At 40.4% G+C, this 17,461-nt stretch overlaps 1 protein-coding gene and 1 long non-coding RNA gene across 6 annotated transcripts in view; one reads left to right on the top strand and one right to left on the bottom strand.

Annotated features, from left to right (window-relative positions):
- Positions 1–17,461, bottom strand: part of FAT1 (FAT atypical cadherin 1) — a 376,731-nt gene that overhangs the window by 198,185 nt on the left and 161,085 nt on the right. The gene's annotated exons all lie outside the window — the stretch shown is intronic.
- Positions 4,499–9,058, top strand: LOC137567307 (uncharacterized). The gene is made up of 2 exons (XR_011030976.1): positions 4,499–4,673; positions 8,893–9,058. It is a non-coding gene; the product is annotated as an uncharacterized lncRNA (long non-coding RNA).

The following is a 17,461-nucleotide window of genomic DNA, read 5'->3' as shown; positions in this document are numbered from 1 at the left end:
TTCACCCTCATAGCCCCATTTCATTCATTAGACCCATAAGTATAGTGTTCTTGTAATGTCTCTTTCCCTAGTGTCTCCAACTCTGTACCCTCTAGATTGTAAATTCGTAAGGGCAGGGAGCTCCTCCTAGCATTTCTTATTCTGTTGTAATTTATCACATAAACATGGATAAACATGTATCAGTATTGATGATGTCTCCAACCAAGCATCGACTATGTAAGTTGGTTGTAAATCAGGGCTGTGGAGTCGGTGCAATTTTGGGTACCTGTAGTCGGAGTTTTTATAAACTGAGGAGTTGGAGTCAGGAGTCAAGAGTCAGGTGATTTTTGTACCAAATCCACAGCCCTGGTAATTATTAGACTGAGGTGTCGGAGTCGAGGAGTCAGAGCCATTTTAGGTACCTGGAGTCGGAGTCAGAGTCGGAGTCAGTGGTTTCATAAACTGAGGAGTCAGAGTTGGAGCAGGCTGATTTTTAAACCGACTCCACAGCCCTGTTGTAAATCACTACTAATTGGGGCCCAATGTCATTTCTGAAATAAACTATGCAATTATTTGCATTTGTTGGATGTCCTTATTGTACTAAAATTTGAACTTCTCAATGTCTCTATGCTCCTCACTGTTTGTTTTGTACTATGTACATCGCTAAAGAAGATGTTGGTGCTATGTAAAAAAAAGGGGGGGGGGGTAATAATGATTATATTATGAGAAAATTCTGAATGTGGCATTGCAGTCTCACACAATACTAGTGCAATACTGAATATCTGCTACAACCCTTGGTAAACCATCTACTTAGAACTAGTGTGTATCTCCGGTGATCTGACCTGCCAGTCTGCATATAATTCTAGGTGATGGCCAGAGGTCCAGCATTACAGCCAGTGACCTCAGATTTTCACAGGGAAGTCAGTAATAGCAACTCTCATATTCTTATCATTGTCACCAGGCTTATTTCAAAAGTTGTCTTGTTCTTAAATGTTGATCAGAAATAAATGTAGTCTTTGCCAGGGACAACACCCAAATAAAAATACAGTAGTCCCTATGAGATACCCCCAAAAGATTCTATTTCCTTTACAAACAATGCAAAAACTAAAAGGAAATATTTTTTGAAATTGGACATTAATAGGAAGGACACTGAATTTAGCAGCAACATGATTCCAATACGTTTATCCATGCCAATTCATGTGTGCCAGGATGTCGCTATACCCACACTGCCAAATGGATGGAGTACAGTGCTGCTGACATATGTGGAGGGTTGTAAAACACTTCAAACGTGTCTGCAGCAGCCTGGTGCTATGGAAATCTGGATCGCAAGACTTGGCTTTTCATACATGGGGTTATATAGAATTTCCTGTGCTTAATGGTACAGCCATACTGCACTGTGCATTCAAGTGGCAGCCACGTGTTTGTATACATACTGTACTTCCTGCAGAGTGGCCACTAAAGGCCGTACCCACTACATGATTATTCCGCTGACTTGCGATTTTGTGAGCGTCAAGCGATCATTTCCGCGATTTTGCGGCGTTAGTACAGGCACACTATTACGCAAACTACATTTGGCAATGCATGGCAACAACGACCATCATTTGATCTCTAAGATCCCCGATGACTCCCACACAGAGTACTTGAACTCTCATTCGCACCCTTTGTGTGCCATCACACATACCCACTGGCAGGAAGTTTGATCGCGGAAAACTCATTACCGTGGGATGACGCTTCCTGTCTCGTGAAATGAGTATTCAGCTTTACAGATCAGTTAAGTCCAGTGAAACAATAGTTCAGGGATGCCATAAGGTGTGATCACATGCACTTCCCTTGTCCCACTGAGAGAAAAAATATCTCCCCAACATGATCTGACTATAAAGATTGGTAAAATACAGTGTGGCAAGTCTCAACCCTATCGATGATATGAAAAAAAGTATTTCTGCCCTTTGTTCTCAGTGATACATCTATACACCTGCAGCAAGACTACACTACCCACACAGCTTAGGTTTCAGGTGCTCATAGGTGTATAATGCAAGTGCTAAGGATCAGGCAAGTGTGAACATTCAGTCCTAAGGAGGACTGGATGTGGCACAGGCAGGAAATACCCCATGGCGGGTCTTATCTTGGTAAAAGCAAATATTTGAGTAAAATCTAACTTCGATGACCATTTTAGTCAAAGCAAGGCCAGCCAATGGATGGTGTGGATGGATGATACAAACAGTTGTTGCTGAATACACCCATTTTTTGATCAGTCTAGGTAATGATCAGCTGATGTCTGTAGCTTTTTTTCTCAGGGCCTAGCTCTGTAAAAATAAGATATGACATTGGAGTATCCCAGGTTGCTCTAGCCTAAGATAATTAAACTGTTATCACAAAAAAGCAACAGCTTTCCTTGGATCACTGCTGTTCCACTATGCAGACACCTCAAGGCTGATAAATTCCTCCAAATATCTACCTAAATCATTTTGCAGCAAAGTCAGAAGGTGTTTATTTCCACGGCAAAGTCCTGAAAGCCTTTATCTCAAATATGTCAACTGAGAATTTCTTTCCCGGGACGGAACTCATCGTTGTCAAAAGAGAAGTGATTGTTCCTGCCCAGAGTAATGGTCAGCAGGCAGGTTCTATAGATAAATGGAAGAGATGATGCAATTAGAGAATCTCGACACAAGCAGCGCCTCGATTCAGCACATTATTTCCAGCTGATAGAATCTTTTGGAGAAAAAGGCAGACAGTTTCCACCGTCATCCCCATTTAGGCCTATTTTAATAACTGCAGCTTATTTCTGTCATCCTGCTGCATCAGTATGAGAAGTTTAGGGTGACTGCTAAAGCTGTAATACATGTGAAAGTCTGAGCCTTCCTGTGTCATATTCTGTGTGAAGCGCCATCAGTTAGGTGCCTATTGGTGTATGACTGCATGCCATTACATTATTGAATATTCAATACAAGGTGTGCTATACCGCTGTACTACAGAAAATGATGTATTTTTTATAAATTATAAATAATAACAATTACATTATTATTATTATTATTATTAATAAGTGGTAACTGAACTTTCTGTATTGCATCACAGAGGTAACTTAGGTTTTTTTTTACACTACGGTGTTTCCTAAACAGAACTGCAGCCTACTGAAACCAATAGGCTACTTCTGATCCAGTGCAGGAAAAAAAATTGTGCCTTCAGAATTTTTGGGAACATCACATCCAAATCCCAATAACCACGCATTGGCATGACCAGGGATATGGAGTCGGAGTCGAGGAGTCAGAGAAATTTTGTGTACCTGGAGTCAGAGTAGGTAGATTCATAAATCGTGGAATTTGATGATTTTTTTTACCAACTCCACAGCCCTGGTAAGTGGTAACTATTAGACTACAGAGCCTGAGTCTGGGAAATTTTGGGTATCTGGAGTTGGAGTAGGTGGTTTCATAAACTGAGGAGTCAAGAGTTGGAGTCGGATCATTTTTGCACCGACTCCACAGCCCTGGACATGGCAGGGGGATTTGGATGCGATTTGGCATCAGCACGTGTGATGGTGACTTTTTCGGTGTCAGAAGCTGGCAGAGGTGGTAACCTAGCCTTAGTGACGATGTGCAGCAGATATGGTGCTACATCACTGATAGGTAGGGAGCAATGGCCCAGATCTCCACACAGGCTTTATGACAGGAGGGCCTGACCTGGAATTCATGTATTTGGTTAATAATGAGGTTTATTATTTATATGTATAAATGACACATTTATTTTATAGAGTAGGACAGAGTTTTCATGCCTCTCAAGGCTTTATTGCTGTCCCGTGTTTCCAGTCTCCACGACCACAAAGGTTCTCACTAAAGCCCTCCTCACTAAACCCATCCTGTCCTACAGACAGCAGGTAAAGAGAACATTCCCAAGTGAAGAAACAAATAGCAATCAAAAAAAAAAAAAAAAAAAAAAAAAAAGCTCATGGTGAACCAGAACTCTTAGGAGTGTGTAAGGGACTACAAAGGACCAAAAAGCATTCTTATTCAAATGTTATGCAAAACCATGCACTGATGAGGATCAACCAATCCAAAACAGTCTGTATGCATGTTGGATTATTATGGCTCTGTACAATTAACAAGCTGACACATCATTGCATTCCAGCGGTTCTGGAAGTGTGTTTAGCTTACAGGGACAACAAAGAATGATTTGCATATTCAGCAGTGATGCATTGTGGGAGACATCATATGCTCACTCCAATTTGAATAATGGCAAATACCTTCTGTTTTAAGACGGCAAACTTTTGTTTTTCCTGGAGTAAAGCTTTCAATAAGAAATTCAGAATAAACCACGATACAACTAATGAACAAGAACTGGTGATATGAAACTGGCTTATTACAAGCTATGGAAAGGTTGCAACACGTTGCTGTAAAAGGATGTCTTATTAAAGCAAACAGAACTCAAATGTAAAGTCTCTGAGGTTTATTTTCCTGTGTTGAGTATTTGCAAGTCATGTTTTTTCTCTTCTTTGAAACCGGATGACTGGATACCTGTACATAGCTGTAATGCTTTGGAGCGCTTGAGGGTGGAAAGTAAAGTCATCTTAACAATACCGGAGACATGCAGCAACTCGCATGAAGTGTGATGTACAAACACCCTGAGATAAATTCAACAATGCTGACCAAGTAAAACCGGGGCAGGTCAATTCATCATCCATTCTAACTACCTGTCACCAGATGGTAAGTCAAACAATGTCCTATTAAATGCAAACTTTTCCTAGCTCTAAAATGCTCTATAATGGCTCTACTGCGGGGCAAACATCAGGCATGTAATTGCATCATGAATAGAAAAATTACAGGCAAATAAAACAAAAGAAGAATTTACAGAGCCTTTTAACCCTCAGGCCACCCAAAGACATATTTTATTTTAAACATTTTTTTAGAGTTGACACATTCTTCACAGTGCATTACACAGAACTAATCACATTACTTAATCTCCCTCAAAGTCCTTGTCTAAGTCCAGAGCCAATTTGGGGGAAGGTACGTAAATTCATTTACCAGTGTGTTTTTGAGTTGAGGAAGTAAACCCACACATGGCAACAGTAGATAAAAGTACTAACATTAGAGAAGAATTCTATAAAAGGTAGTTAAAAAAACATGTAATTTGGATGTGATTTGCGGCCTTTAAATTGGGCGCTGCCATAGGCGCTAACGTCGAATTTTTATTTTACCAGTGGCAATAGTGGTGGTGGAGTTGTTAGGTTACTGTATAGCCTAACTACATAGTGGAGGGGATAGCAGAAATAGCTACTGTGGAGTGGTGGAGATAGAGGAAATAGCAATAATGGAGCGGTGGGAACAGAGCAAATGATAGCGGGTGGAGAAATTCAGCTACTGTGTAGATGAACTCCATAGCGGTAAGACAGCTGAAATAGTGGTGGTGCATAAGGGCAGTGTGAGTGTTATGCATAGGTAAGCAGTAGAATGTAGAGGGTATATTTGTGTTAAGCATAGATGGGGGAAGGTTAGTGATATAAGTAGATGGGGTTAGGCTAGTGTTAGGGAATAGATGGGGGCAGGTTAGTGTGAGGACAGATTAAATAAAGCCAACATAAGTAACATTATTGATATGCTACTATTGATTACAGAGAATAGTAAAATATTGGTAAAATTCTAGTACCTGCAATATCTTGTGCCCAAATCAAAATATGATACTTTTAAATATGTGCAGCAAGATGGCTCCATATTCTGTCATATCAGGTGTACTTTAAAAAATAATTTTTGCCGCTGGGACACGAGCCGCACACCCACAGCGGTAGGTGCTACAGCTGCAAAGACACGATAGTTACGTCCCTGCAGTTTGGGGGGCTGTGCGCATAATCGTGCAGGCAGAAGCCCGCGATTGCAATGTTCCCGGCAACAGGGAGAATTTGCGGCACGGGACAAAAGTCCCCTGAGCCAATCTGTTCTTGTCCTCTGAGAATGATCAGTTTTTGTTCACAAACAGTGATCATTCTTACATAGTACCACCACGCTGCCTCCTTCCCACTCGTTTCAGCCGCTCCCGCTGTTGATCGTTAGAGATTAATGAGTCGGAACAAAGTTCACATTCATTCATTTCCTCTTTAGGCCGCGGTGATCGCAGGCATGAATGGATGCCGGTGTCACTTCCCTAGTTACACTGTAATGCATTATTTCCTATGTAGCGTACTTATTGTACGCTTATAGGAAGTAAAGCATGAGGAGATCTTGTGGCCAAATAGTAAATTACACCTATATACAATAGGGACAAAAACATTTTTAACATGTATGTCAAGAGGGTATATTTTTAAATTATGGGAATGTGATCAGTGATGGATGTAAAGCTGAATGTTCCAAATAAAATATTGTCACCATACATTGTACTAGGGATGTTGCAATAACCGGGACAAATGGGCAAATAAAATGTGTGGCTTTTATACACAGAAGAACATTTTATTTTAAAACTATAATGGCTGAAACCTGGGAAATAATATTTTTCAAATTTTTTCTTATTATTCCCGTTAAAATGGATTTAGAATAAAATAATTCTTAGCATAATGTACCACCCAAAGAAAGCCTAATTGGTGGTGGAAAAACAAGCTGTGATAAGTAGTGATAACGTTATTGGAAATGAAAGGGAGGAGCGCTGAAATGTACAAATTCCTCTCATCCATAAAAAACATGAAAACAACCCACAGGCTGACGTGGTTGAGAAATGTGTTCTTCTGACTAGAACATGCAAATTTACTCTGATAAAGCAAAGGGAGAGAAAAAAATCTAAATAATAAAAGCCACTGCTTGCAGATGCATTTATCCGCTATCAGCTATTTGATTGGGAGAAAGTGTTTCTCATTTGCTGTATCTCTTCCTGTTCCCAAGCCAATGGAGAGTTAGGAGAAGTGTGTATGTTATCACATGACTACCAATCTAAAAGGATGTCCTTGCAAAAAAGTCAGAGTAAGGGTAACAGCTGAGCATTTTATGATACATGACAAATCTTTTTATGTCTGGTCTGGCATTTATTACATTTTTAACAGTACACAAATCAGATGTGGACAACACTGCGACTCTTGTTCAATTAACGTTTCTCCTGAGTTTTTATCTTATCTACAAAAAAATGAAAACTGAAAAAGTTATAAAGGATACATGGTTCTAAAAACACAAATAGACAGTACAGTAGCTTGCTGTTGGTTTTCCTCACGACACAAAACTGGGAGAAATGGTGGACACTGTCTTGTGTCTTGGATACCAGTATACTTGTTCATAGTCTTGTTTAACTTTTTAAAGAATTAAAAATATTTGACATCCTAGTTACCTGCTCTAGAATCACATACCAATTATGTCTCTAGGAGCCATCATTAGCAGAGATGATACATATGACTGAGAAGAATCTGTCATCGGTGGATGTTGTCACTGTTTAATATGAGGCTCCCTTCACACATAACAGAATTTGTGGGCTTTCTGAAAAATCACATTCAACACACATCTATTGCAAGTCAATCGCATTTGAGATGCGTTGTTATGTGAATTTTTGCATCCAAATTTTCTACAGAAAAAAAAAGTCTACATGTATGCTTTTTTGGGAAAAATCTGGGAATCGCTAGGATACGTTTTAAGGCACCCTATAGCCCATTTATGATAGTTCATGCATGAATTGATGCATTGGTTGGTGATGGAGTGGAGATACAAAGGGATATAATGGATCTCTAAAAAGAAACATCAATAGCCCTTATTCTATTCACTTTTCCTCCTAAGTTTTCTCCTCGGAGATAAATTATCATCTTCTGTTTAAAAAAACAGGCATTTTATTGATAAGGTGTGTAACTTTCATCTAGGAGAAAACTTAGGAGAACAACTGAATTGAATAAGGGTCAATATCTCACAAAACTGGCAAAGTAAGTCTTTAATTTAATGAAAACTCATACTTAGCTGAATCACTCATTAAACTGCCCTAACAGCAAATTTCATCTCACAGTCAGCTGTAAATTGGTATAATAATTTTGATAAATGTATATAATAGTTTTTAGCCTGCATTGTTTAGGGCACCAGCTGTTGGACTCATGGTGCTTTTCAAATATTCATAGGTAATACTTCATATTTACTTGATTAAAAATTTTTTTAAAAAGTATCTCTGAAACTTAAAAAATTAAAGGAAAAAAAATCTTAAAATGTATGCATATTAACGTATTGAGGAGCACATCAGATTCCTTTTCACATAAAGTGGCCTTTTTAACCGGAACAGAAACTTTCTGAATGAATCAACATGCGCTCTGGCAGCCTAAACAAGTGCAAGACCCCTGCAGTACCTAAGCCCCTCCTGCTGGGTCCAGTAATGATCACTCTCTTTCTATCTGTTAGACTCTACATTCTTGAGAAGTATAAAGAACTACAGTGCTTTATAAAAACGCTGCAGTGCAGAGGACTCATATTGTTTTGCAACTGCAGAGAAACAGAGACAAATCTTTACCAAAAAAAAAAACCAATAATAATAATACTACACTGACAGTCAGGATATTTGATAAAAGTTTTTTTTTTCAAAGCATGCTCTTGTTTTAAAAGCTAGATCATTTTTTTCTTTCCCTACAACTTAACAATTAATCTTTTAGTACAGCATATGCAACTTGAAAGAGTGTACAAAATTATGCATAGATCAAAACATAACAGTATCAATTATAAATGCGTTACACGTTTCGACACTGAAAATGACATAGGATGTGACATGAATCATACAGTAGCCAAGCATATAAAAGCTAAACCTCTGTATATTTCTGTGGGGGAGAACCACATTTAAATTAAATCACATGGATAATTTGATAAAGGAACACTCTTATGTTTTCAGTTATTGAAAAATGTGTTGATTAAGCGCAAGCAGCACAATTATTATTTATTTCTGAACTATTAATCTCAGGTCTCCACTGTTTGTCGCCTTCTTTTCTAGGTTTGTTTTTTCCCCTTGGTGGTGCTGCTCTGTGGCGAAGTCTAGAGAGTGGAGCTGGTGGTACCATTTCTAGCAATTGGCTTTATACAGCAGTCTTACAGTGAACCAACCACCATGTTTAGCACCCACATCATCTCAATAGTACATTAAACATACATGTCAACAATGTGGCTCATTATTACAAAAAGACTTTGATTTTTCCTCTTCTTTTTTACATGTAAAAGTTTAGCAGAGGCCTTTATTATCCTATTTCCTCCTACTTTCATGGCCTACCTGACCACAGAAATTTCAGGCAGATAAAGACTGTTGTAATTATTTTATTGCACACATTAGCAGAGAACAAACACAAACTTTCAATAGCAAGGGGTGGAGAGATTTAACACTATGCTTCAGAGTTTAGAGAAGCCACAGATGCTAACTTCACACCTTCCCCTGGATGAATAATGGGCAGCCAGAAGGGGAGGGAGGAACATGGCAGCTTCTATAGCTATTAGAAGCCAGAACAAACTGCAGAAAAAAAGTGGCACTTGGTTCCCTTTAAATGACAGAGCCAGTACTCAATGAGGACAGCGATGTCTGGAAGAAGGGGAGATCATTGTGTACTGCCGAATAAAGACAATTTGTACCGCTGTCATTATCAGAACAAGGGACAATGGACCTGAAAGCAGAAAAGAGAAGGAGGGCAAGAGGGAGCTTTCCTGGGTAGGTAAATATCACCTTTTCTACCCACATGATGATTTTTTTTATTTTTTTAATCTAACATAAACTCTATGAAAAAGTGTGAGTTTCACAAGTCAAGCTTTCCAATATTTCTTTACATCACAGTTGTTCTTGTACAACAGTTGATCATATTATTCTAGGTTTCACTAGAGGGTATTTTTGAAGGGAAAAAAAATAAGCTGTCATTCAGCCCAATATGAAACCTGTCTACTGTATTTCAAAAGTTTAGAAGGTGTAGGTTTAGAAGACAAATACACACTATAATTTTATCATGAAAGCATATTCTTTCTCCTTTCCCTTTAGCATGGTACATCTCCACATGACCCAGGCAGCTCTTCTTCTGCTACAATCAATTGGAATAAGCATGGGCTGAAATGCACTTATCCTCCCATACTGTATCCAGAAGTGAAGGACAATGGCTCGGGTTAGCATTAACCTCTCCTTGCTAGATCCCTTAAGAGAAATGATGTTGGCCAAATTGCCAGGCACCTTGGGGTTGTAGAAGGGTGCCGGAAGTCTGCAAAAGAGTATTCTTTAACGCGCCTTTAAGTCAAATGGCTGAGACAAGGGTTATTCTATCACATACGCAGCTACCAGTCAAATACAGCTTATTAGTCAAACTTGAGTAAAAGATGCTGCTATATGAATCAATAAAAATTATAATAAAAACACTGTTGTTGTGATTATACCGTAATAGTCTTTGTGATAATATAAATCTCTACTCCTAATCTATTATAAAAATAATAGTTTGTCTAATTTCTTTAGAGCCCCTGAGAAGGGAATGTGTTAAATGCTTTAGTTGTCCAACATGTTATACAATAGTTTTGTTCACCGCACTGTATTAAAGCTGAACGTCTGCACTTTAACTGCATCTGAGTTGTTTCATTTAACATTAATTGTGGTAATGTGCGGAACCAAATTTTTTTTTTAAAGTTGCCACTGTCCATATATTTATGGACCTTACTGTAACTGTCAACAGCCTGGAAAGAGAGCCACCAACAGGGGCAGACAGATAATAGAGAGGGAAAAAAACTGCACAAACTGCTACCTGTAAGGGCCCGTTTCCACTGGAGCGGTTTCCGCTCCGAATCTGCAGAGTTTCCCCGCACACAAATCGCACAGGAAAACTTTACCATAGGAAACTATGGTGCCGCCTGCCGAAGGGAAGAAATGACATCAGGATTTAGCCTCAAACTGTGGGCAAAAGATATGGCCCCCATCAAAACGTGGACAGTACAATACATGTGTTATGTAAGTAGATCAAGTATTTATCTACTTATATATGTGTTGTTTTCCCTGGCATAGTATGGCTGATCCTACTGCTTTGAGAGACGCTGTAGTGACCCTGGTAGTAATGGTGAAAAGTCCTAGACTGACCTACTTAAGAGCAAATGTCAGTTTGTAATCAACCTTAAATATACAGCAAAAATCTAATTTTGCCCTTTAAAAGAAAAAAAAATCGTATTCCAGTCATGCAGTGCCCTTGTTTAATTGTGCTCAGATACTTCACATGATTAATTGTATGTATAGCATTTAATGGGTCAGGCAATTAATCTCCTATTCAAGAGACTTAAGGCAGGAAATGCCCATAAGAAATAAAAATCACTTTTATTGTAAAAGAAAATCTCAGGGGGTTAATTGCATAAAAACCATGAAGTGAAAATCTTGTGAGCAAAAGAGCTAGTGCCGCTTGACTGCTGGATAACTAAACTAACCCTAACCCTACGGCTAAACTCACAGGCGATTTTCAGTCTGTAGAACAGGATATGATTGATAGTAGTCTACGCTTCTAAGCAGCATTTCATCCCACGTATGGGATATCCCTTACGATACAACACACTTTTTTTGTAATTTACTTCTAATGAGTACTTCTTGCCAAAATATCATCCAGAAACCTCTCACATGACCATTTGCCAAGTCTACTGTTGTACATGGAGGTGATTAATCACGTAAAGTTCATGTAACTCACTAGAACACTGTTCCTGAATGAGAGCTACTTTCAGACAACTATTAAATCTTTATTGCACATATCCAAAGGGAAATATTGCTGGACTTTGCCCAAATTGTTAATTGCATGGGCCAGTGTGATCACATTAGGGTCTCACCTGACTGTGACCCCGGATGGAGTATGTGACTTTGAGCTTAGCCACATTCTGCCTGATGTTGTAAAGAGAGAAATTGTGACTTCGTATTTACATCAAATATTCAATAAAATGCGAGAAAAAGAGAATGTAAAACAAAAAAACAAACAAACAAAAAAAACACCAATCTGGTTGGGTTTAGGAAGTAAAAAACCAAAAACTCATAAAGAAATAACCCCCTCTCTTTGCAGCATAAGATTAATAGACTTCTGCTCAGCCAAATGAATAATCTCACAATTAAAGCCAAAGCCCAGGCAGGTGAGTAAATTATCTTTGTGTATCTTAGTATGTCTAAATGCACAAGCTAGGACTGGGCCATCTTTGCTGAGAATCTAGCGTGGGTACGGTGGCCCCAATGCCAGAGGATGTGCCAGTTTGTCTTGGCCGAGAGCACTGTTCTCGTCCTCACCCCTTCCACTCATGAAGTGCAGCACTGTTGCCCCTCCCCCTCTCCGTAGAAACAAAACATGTTGCTAGCCAGTACAGCAGTTTGTCCCTAAACTGTCTTGGAGGTTTGAGCACCCATCCCTGCGGGCGACAACAGTAATCATGTGTGTGCACACTGACAGGGAGAAGTTGAAATTTTCACCAAAGTCATTATCAGATTTACATTTTCACAATAATAAAATGAAAAATTAGAATTTTCTTTTTTTCCCTTATGCTTGTTGACTTGACTGCTTTTGGCAATAATGTATTTTCACATGTTCTTAAATTTTCCTCAATATTGTCATTCTAGGCAGTTTGTACTCCACAAAGGAGGACAAATTCCAGGTTTGTGGAGATGTGTAAATACAATTTCAGTCAGCTATCAATGGCTACAAACTGAAATGGAAAGTTACTTCTTTAATTCAATATTAAATTACAATACGTCATGAAAAACATTGATATATTTTGTAGCAATTGCCAGTGAAAAGAGTTTCATTTTAACTGTCAGTCCATTTTATTCTATGGAAAATCCACTAGAGGGCACCTGAAATGCCAATAGTGTAAGCATGTGTTATTAGTAATGCTGCCCATGGCCATGAACACTGATACAATGGACACTCCCCTTCAGATTCAGACTTTACTCATCTGCAGAAGACATGGGCAACACTTATAAGGTGGCCATACACTGGTCGATTTGCCATCAGATCGACCAACAGATAGATCCCTCTCTGATCGAATCTGATCAGAGAGGGATTGTATGGCTGCCTTTACTGCAAACAAATTGTGAATCGATTTCAGCATGAAATCGATTCACCATCTGTGAAGCTGCCGCTGCCGCCGCCCCCTGCCAGCTATACATGACCTGATCCGGCCGATGCGAGTCCCCCGGTCTCCGCTGTCTTCTTCTCTGCTCTGGGCTCCAGCTTCACTGAACTTCCTGTCCGGGGAAATTTAAACAGTAGAGCGCGCTCTAATGTTTAAACTTCCTGTCCGGACAGGAAGAAGTGAAGCCTGCCCGAGCCCAGTGGAGAAGGAGCAGCGGTGACAGCGGGGATACGCGCCGGCCGGATTGGGTAATGTTTTGCCGCTAGCGTCAGTCATCGGACATTCGAGCGCCGATAACGACACACTCCCGACCCGCCGCCGATCGAGCAAAATCTTCCGCACGGACCGATCGACGGGAGCGATTGATTTCGGACAGAAATTGATAGTTCGGTCAGTGTTTGCGCAACGATTTCACAGCAGATTCGATCACAGCGATCGAATCTGCTGTATATCGGCGGGAAAATCGTTAAGTGTATGGGCCCCTTAAGAAGGGTTCACTGAACCCAACGATGCAGGGAAGTTTCTCCTTGTGCAGAAAAAGAGCATCATACATCCTCCTTATGTGTAAGTCTGCTGAGACATGCCCTTACAGGCTTCAGAAGCTGAGCAGATCACAATGAAGTCATATCACACCTTTTACAGGAGGTTTACAGGAAAAACACTCCTGTGCATGCATGCCACATTACAGGGAAGCTCACTCCAGTATTTCCCATGTAGTCAAGAGTATTATTTATTTATATATATATTTTTTCTTTATTGTATTTTTATCTATAGACTGTGTAAGATGTCTCACCTTGGGTTTCCTCTGGGCACTCCAAGTTCCACCCACATCCCAAAAACATCTGGATAAACTATGATTCCATCTAGAATCTACCAACCACTGTGATAAGGATTACATTGTGAGCTCCTCTAAGGGTCAGCTAGTGACACAACTGTTCTCTCTAAATCACTATGGAAGATGTAAGCACTAAGTCAATGCATCAATTAATATGTGGGCTGAAGTGCAGCCTACTTCCTTGTGTAGTATGCAGCTTTATACCTGCTATTGGACTAGAAATAATAGACTTTGTTTGGTGGCTTCATATTTTTTAACAATGATTAGTGTTTACTAATTCTACTGCCCTACCCAGGGTGTTATGTCTGAATTATATATCTGGATGGATCGTCACACAAAAACACAGATACAGTGATAAGATTGTTAAAACTGGAAGAGAAAGAAGTAGCCATGTGTAAGTAAGCTGTTCAGATTGCCACGTCATCATAAATAGGCGCAGGGAGGATGGGGGGAGGTTAACTGTCAGAAGGAGGAAGTATTGAAGAACTGGAATACGACGTGGAAAGCAGTGGCCAGAGGTGGTGATGAGCACGAGTTAGCCACACCCCTCCCCCCACCTCTGTCCGCATATAAGGTCAGGTTCTGATCCAGAGCATTCAGAGCAGTGTTCCCAATTTGAACATGTCAACACTATTGCAAACATAAGATATCAGGGCTCTTTCACACTAGAGGCTGCGGTAGAAAAGGCTAAAAGTCAGCCTTTTGCTTAACGCCAATACATAGCGTTTTCAAAGCGTTTTCAAAGCGTTTTGAAAGCGTTTTACAGCTCATATGAAAACGTCCTTTTTTTTCTATAAAAATAAGTGAACAAATCAGCTGTAAAATGCTTTGAAAACGCTGAAGTTGGCGTTTTCCATTGACTATCATTGAACCGCCAACAGCCAACTTCGGCTGTAAACAGCCCTGAAAAAGCTCCTGGGAGCGTTGAAACGCAACGCTCCAAAACGCCGAGTTAGATGTGAAAGGTAAAATGAAAGTCTATGGACTTTCATTTTACCTTAGAAAACGCCAACTTCGGCTGTGGCGTTAAAACGCTGAAAAAGTCCTCTGGTGTGAAAGAGCCCTAAAGCAATTTATCCCTTTCATGGACACATACTTGCTTGTATGAGATGGTGTGGCCAATCAGCCAGTTATCACATAAGTAATGCAGCAGTTAAAGAATAAAAAATGTATTAATGCAGCAGTAACAGGTACAGTTAAAACAATGAAATTGAAAACAAGAACTGTACAACAGATTGTGATTTTTTTATGCCGCAGATATGAGAATCAGAGGAAAGAGTTGGCATCCCAGCGGAGTTTCTCCTCCATTGTGTACAAACACTGGGTCATAGAGTCATCTGCAATAAGCAAACTTGTGGTATCTTGCTCATACAAAGTAAACTTTCAGGGGATGACTGCAGCAGAAAAGAACCCTTTAACTTTTTCTACTTGTAGACCCCACACAACACACAACTACCCTAACAAAAAGGTGCTAATCTGAAAATCCTTCCTCTCAAAGGCCCCGGACACTTTATAAACATTCTTTCGGGCAGCTAACGGAATATTTGTTAATGATTAAACACTACACCACAAGCTAGTTTGGGTTTATCACACAAAGGAATTCCGTGCTGAACTGCCTTGTAGACATCTACGTGTACACAATTAAATGGAAGGGACATGCATGGAATATATTATAGTACTTACGTCACTGAGCAAATTAAAATGCCAGCTACGATCTCTATGGTAACCTTACATCTTTTCCCCTAGAAGAGCAGTTCAAGCCGAGCCCTTGGCTTTAAGAACAATGCAGGACAGATATATATATATATATATATATACACACACACACACACACACACACATTATTTGTACTGTATCATTTAGGTGAGGGGAGGTTGTGTTTTATCAGCCACTAATATTTCGGAGGCCAAGCCTCATGCACATTCCTGTCTTATCTAACATCACAGATGAAAAAACAAAAAGCACCTTTTATTACAGGAAGGAGACAGATGTATTACTCAACGCAATTTCACATGTCCCACAGAAAACCGTCCTCCCACAGCAGCTACAAAGCAGCCACACATTCCTCATGCCATATGGGAGAGAAATGTAGGGGGTACTCATGAGCCCAATAAGGGCATTTACAAAAGTGATGTGTGATACTGGTCTTCTGAAACTGCACTGCATTCCCTGCGTTCCTATCTAACTGAATGTCATGTTTGTATGACAGATACTCCGTGGCCTTGGCAATGTCTAATGATAATGTGGATAGTGGAAATGTTAGTGAACGGAGATCTGCACTGTTTTATTAAAACAAACCTGAACTACTCTAGAACAAAAAAACATATAAAGTGGCAGCAACGTATATTTAATTAACTGCATTTCATATCCTTACTATTATAAAAAAAATACACATGTAATATAATACTGTAAAATGTAACTTGACAAATCACGGGTTGCCTGTGGCCATCTCCTCATCGTAAACAACCTCACTGAACCAAATCTGAGTCCGTCTGTTTTTGGAGTAATGGCCCATACTCACGGGCAACTTTTTTGGCCTGTCGCCAGCACACGTGAACGTGTGCGCGACAGGCCGGTGACAGCTCGTCGCCAGGTCCCTCCGCGTACACACGCGGAAGAGGGACCAGCGGTGCGACGGAAGCTGTCGCCGACGTTCCTCCTCCCCCCGCTGGAAGCGCCGTATTCTTTATGAAGGTTGCTGTCGCTAGTCCGCATACTCACGCGGACTAGTGACAGTTGCGGCGGGTCAATCGCCTGGCGACATCAGCGACGAGCGACGGTTCGGGGTGTGCGCCCATTTCCACGCCGCATACTCACGGGCGACCTGTCGCCGCAACACGCACGCGCCGTGTGTTGCGGGCAGGGCTGTGGAGTCGGTCCAAAAATCCACCGACTCCGACTCCTCAGTTTAGGATTCCACCGACTCCGACTCCTCTAATTTGCATATTATAATTTTGTTGATTAAAAGTATGTAACATGAAATTCGTCTCTTAACTGCCAACGCTTAGGAATTTTACAAGACAACTAAAGTGAGAAGGATATGTAGACTACTATATTTATTCCCTTTAGACTAAAACTAGTCCTTGGTAAGAGTACTTGTAAAAGGTACAAACCGGAACAAAGAACATCTATCAGGCCCTAGGCAATGTAAGTGTGGGTACATGTAAGAATGATGTGCAGGTACTCTGCAGGGGAATGAGGAGATTCTTCCTCTATTACACATTCTTCATGCACAATCTGAACAAGGTTTATGGGTGACAGACAACACCTCTGTGTTCAATGTGCACAGCATTCTCAGTGGATTCCCTGCAGCTCTGTGGGGAGTGCATATGTAGAGTATAGTACTACTGTGTAACAAAGTAAACCTGAGACAGATGAAATTAAAGTTTTATACATACCTGGGGCTTCCAGCCGCCTTCAGGATAATCAGTCCCTCGTTGTCCTCCTCCACCACCTGGATCTTCTGCTATAAGTCCAGGTACTTGAGCCAGTCGGGCGTAGTGCGCATGCACACACTCCGCCGCCAGGAGCATACTACACCTGTGCAGCACTATTGCGCAGGTGCAGAATGTTCCTGGCTGTGGGAGCGGCATGCGGCCGGACAGCGCTGACTGGCTGAATT

Source organism: Hyperolius riggenbachi, chromosome 1 (genome assembly GCF_040937935.1).
Source record: "Hyperolius riggenbachi isolate aHypRig1 chromosome 1, aHypRig1.pri, whole genome shotgun sequence".
In the NCBI taxonomy this organism is placed as follows: Eukaryota; Metazoa; Chordata; class Amphibia; order Anura; family Hyperoliidae; genus Hyperolius; species Hyperolius riggenbachi.
This window is presented reverse-complemented; position numbering and strand designations above follow the sequence as displayed.